Here is a 5,163-nt window from a genome sequence, read left to right as displayed (position 1 = left end):
AAAGTCTTGGAAAGATCAGGGATACAAGGCACATATCTAAACATAGTAAAGGCAATATACAGCAAGCCTATAGCCAACATCAAACTCAATGGAGAGAAACTTAAATCAATCTCACTGAAATCAGGGACAAGACAAGGCTGCCCACTGTCTCCATACCTCTTCAACATAGTACTTGAAGTCCTAGCCAGAGCAATAAGACAACTAAAGGAGATCAAGGGGATACAAATCGGGAAGGAAGAGGTCAAAGTGTCACTATTTGCAGATGATATGATAGTATACATGAGCGACCCCAAAAATTCAACCAGAGAATTCCTCCAGCTGATAAACACCTTCAGCAAAGTGACAGGATACAAAATCAACTAAAAAAAATCAGAAGCCCTCTTGTACACCAAAGACAAAATGGCCAAGAAAGAAAGTAGGGAAACAACACCCTTCACAATAGCCACTAATAACATAAAGTACCTTGGGGTGACACTAACCAAGAAAGTGAAAGACCTGTATGAGAAAAACTTCAAGTCTCTAAAAAAAGAAATTAAAGAAGATATCAAAAGATGGAAAGATCTCCTGTGCTCATGGATTGGTAGGATTAATATTGTGAAAATGGCGATCCTGCCAAAAGCAATCTACAGATTCAATGCAATTCCCATCAAAACACCAACTCAATTCTTTACAGACCTTGAAAAAAAGATTCTCAGCTTCCTATGGAGAAAGAAACAACACAGAATCTCCAAAACAATCCTGTACAACAACAGATCATCTGGAGGTATTTCCATCCCCGATCTCAAGTTGTACTACAGAGCAATAGCAATAAAAACTGCCTGGTATTGGTATAAAAACAGAAAGGAGGATCAATGGAACCGCATAGAAGACCCAGAAATAAACCCACACACCTATGAACACTCAATTTTTGACGAAGATGCCAAAATCATTCAATGGAAAAAAGACAGCATCTTCAACAAATGGTGCTGGTCCAACTGGATGTCTACATACAGAAAAATGAAAATAGATCCAAATTTATCACCCTGCACAAAACTAAAGTCCAAGTGGATCAAAGACCTCAACATAAAACTAGATACTCTAAATCTGTTAGAAGAAAAAGTGGGGAACAGCCTAGAACTCATTGACACAGGAGACAACTTCCTGAACAGAACACCAACAGCACAGGCTCTAAGAGCAACAATTATTAAATGGGACCTCGTGAAACTGAAAAGCTTCTGTAAAGCAAAGGACACTGTAATCAAAACAAAAAGACTGCCTACAGATTGGGAAGGAATCTTCACTAAACCTTTATCAGACAGAGGACTAATAGCCAGTATATATAAAGAACTAAAGAAACTGAAAAGCAGCAAACCAAGTAATCCAATTAAAAAATGGGGAACAGAGCTAAACAGAGACTTCTCCACACTGGGATATCGAATGGGAGAGAAACACTTAAAGAAATGCTCAACCTCATTAGCCATCAGGGAAATGCAAATCAAAACGACCCTGAGATTTCACCTCACACCCATCAGAATGGCCAAGATGAAAAACTCAAGTGACAACACATGCTGGAGAGGTTGTGGAGAAAGGGGAACCCTCCTCCACTGCTGGTGGGAATGTAAACTGGTACAACCACTCTGGAAAGCTATCTGGCACTTTCTAAGACAATTAGGAATAGTGCTTCCTCAAGACCCAGCTATACCACTGCTAGGTATCTACCCAAACTTTGCTCAAGTACACAAAAGGGATACTTGCTCAACCATGTTTATAGCAGCTTTATTTGTAATAGCCAGAACCTGGAAACAACCCAGATGTCCATCAATGGAGGAATGGGTACAGAAATTGTGATACTTTTACACAATGGAATACTACTCATCAATCAAAAAGGAGGAAATCATGAAATTTGCAGGCAAATGGTGGGATCTAGAAAATATCATTTTGAGTTAAATATCCCAGAAGGAAAAAGAAAAACACAGTATATACTCACTTATATAAACCTATAAGATATGATAAACATAATGAAATCTATACACCTAAAGAAGATAATCAATTGAGCGGACATGGGGTAAGATGATCAATCCTTGTTTAGAAAGACAGATGGGATGTGCATTGAACGTATGACAGGAGTCTACTGAGCGCATCTGAAAGACTCTAACTAGCAGTGTTTTCAAAGCAGTTACAAAGACTCATGACCAAACCTTCAGCAGAGTACAGGGAATCATATGAAAGAAGGGGAGTTAGTATGATGGGGAAAGGATACGAGCTCCACAAGGAGCAAATATATCTGAGCACAGGGTCTTTTCTGATACTGATATTCAACCAAGGACCATGTATGGATATAACCTAGAACCTCTGCTGGGATGTAGCCTGTGGTAGCTCAGTAACCAATTGGTTTCCCATAGTGAGGGGAACAAGGACTATTTCTAACAGGAACTCAATGACTGGCTCTTTGACCTCCCCACCCCCGAAGGGAGGAGCAGTCCTGTTAGGCCACAGAGGAGGGCTTTGCAGCCAGTCCTGAAGATACCTGATAAAACAGGATCGGATGAATGGGGAGGAGGTCTCCCCCAATCAGTGGACTTGGAAAGGGGCATTGTGGAGATGAGGGAGGGAGGGTGGAATTGGGAGGGAATGAGGGAGCGGGACATGGCTGGGATACAGAGTTAATAAAATGTAACTGATAAGAAAAAAATAAAATTAAAAAATATATGACTTTCTCGTATTTGATTGACTGTAGTATAGAATATCATAACAAAAAAACATTTAAAACAAAGAATAATAAAAATTAAGAGCAGAATGGACCATCTTTTCACTGCAAGAGATCACTGTACCAACCTATTCTCTTCTGTAGGTAATTATATGGCACTCAGTTCTCCATTTCTTTGTCAGTTTATCAACTTTCAATGCAATGTTAATTAACATGTAAATATTTACTTATGTTTGTTAATACATTTAACAATAAATTTTAACTTCCTAATGACATTCTTTCTTGAATTAATAGTAATATTTCTGAATAAAATAACATAGGTAATTTATTTTTCTTTGACTTTACGTTCACCTGATTACACAACCCATATTTCCTTTATATATTACTGGAATAATGAAATGACTGAACTGAATTTCAAACAAAGCTTTGTATTTGGTCTGTCAGAACCCAATTTAGCCTTTTTATAATGGTGTCTCATTTTAAGTGCATTTTTGTTACATTTGGAATCTCCTGGAGCACACATGGAATTTTTCTAAGACTTCTCAAAGACAGGCACTTGCAGGTCAGCTGGTAATACATATCCTTTTTGATGGAAGATTTCAGAGAGACTGAATTTAATTGTACTTCCCACTACTTGCTGCTGTGTACAAAAAAAAATCCCAAAGATCAAGTCAAGGAAAGGCTCATCCTTTCCTTTCAGAGGTGCTGATTTGCATTTTTAAAATCCTGGTGACATTCTTCAAGTTGAAGCTCTGTGGCTAAAGTTTAAGCACCTATTTGCATTTGAAAAAGTTGTGAGAAGGAGGAAAATATACATTTGATCAAAGAAATGCTAATGAGTATTTAACATAACTTCAACTTGTTTAAATGGTTGAGGTGACCTCTTGACAAGAAAACTGTATCTGTGGTTTGTACCCAGTTCTGAAGACTTTGGATAGAAAATAAATTAACACTATGCCTTTATTTATGTAGGAACTTATTCTCAGTGTCTTTGTCAATGGAGATTTGGCATTAGTTTATTACCAGTAAAACTGACACTATAAAGTTCTCCCTAATCAGTCAGCATTCTATTTTCCTCTGTAAACAAAGCAAGCAAGAAACCTTGTCTACAAGAAGAGAAAGAAGGTAAAGAGGATTCTCTCTTTCTCTGTGTGTGTGTGTGTGAGAGAGAGAGAGCACCTGTGTACATGTCTGTACTTGTGTGTACATATGAGTATGTATGTATGTGTGTGCATGCACATTTTAAATTTGGTGGGAATAATGGGCATTTCAGATTAGACAGTTTTGCTGAGATGCTAAAGGATGTTTTAAACTTCTGTGTCTAATAGAACCATTATACATACACCATGAAGTGGGGCCATTAGTTAGGTACTAAACAGAGGATTCAGTTCCAGACATTTTGCCCTTTTTGTTGATTCTATGTCAGTCTTAAACAAAAGCCACCATAAACTGTTTTCCAAAACTCATGTGTTTGCATAGCCCCCTTTCACAAGAAATCTATTTTACTTCTGTCTTCATTCACTTGACTCAATTAAATAAGGTAAGAGTCAGTCTGGGCATCAAGAAGTCATGACTGTATTCATTGTTGGACACCCAAGATGCCACAGAAGACTAGTAGCCAGCTGGAAAGACCACAGAAAGAGAACCTGTAGAGATATCATGTGAAGAACTGACACTCCCAAATACATGGAGAAGTTGATAAACACCATCACCATTCCATTCCAGTTAAGTTTCCATAGTACACCATCCCCACTTCCAATCTGACCAAAATTGAACGAGAGAGAGCAAAAGAAGAAATGTCTAGCTGCTTCCAATTTTTCAACTCCCATGAGCAGCAGTGAGTGATGGCTCTTTTACTTCACTCATTTCTGGAGTAGTTTGCTATAGAGTAATAAGGAGCTAAATTAATACATTTCTGTTAGGTTTTGCGAAGACCTTAATTACTTACATTTTCTTTACACATCTTACACAAGTGAGAAATGAGACTGTTAGTTCAAAGGTGATAGTACACAAGAATTTCTAGTGTTTACTACACTTACCCCCAAGAACCATATAAGCCAAGACTAACATATGGCTCAAATTGAGCAGTTCATATTCTGAATATTTGTTTTGTTTCATAGTTTGTTTTCCATACTTAATATGAAGACATGTGAATATATGTCCTCTTCATTACCAGCTGTTGAAGATCTTCATGGATATCAATTGATAAACTACAACTAGATCATATTTTGGAAAGAAAAGAAAAAATAAAAATATTAAATACATATGTATGTTATGTATGTGTATTTACTAACAACTACAGATAAAACAACTTTAAAGAAAACAACTTTTCATTTGGGCTTGATAAATTCTAATAGCTACACTTCATTTAGCATGTACTATGTGATAGCTATACAAAGATATAAATGGAGAGAAATCTCCCTCTCCTTCCCTTTTCTTTCTTTAGCTCCTGGATTTATAAGACTCGGCAACAGTAG

The sequence above is a fragment of the Meriones unguiculatus genome (assembly GCF_030254825.1).
Source record: "Meriones unguiculatus strain TT.TT164.6M chromosome X unlocalized genomic scaffold, Bangor_MerUng_6.1 ChrX_unordered_Scaffold_30, whole genome shotgun sequence".
NCBI classification, from domain to species: domain Eukaryota; kingdom Metazoa; phylum Chordata; class Mammalia; order Rodentia; family Muridae; genus Meriones; species Meriones unguiculatus.
This window is presented reverse-complemented; position numbering follows the sequence as displayed.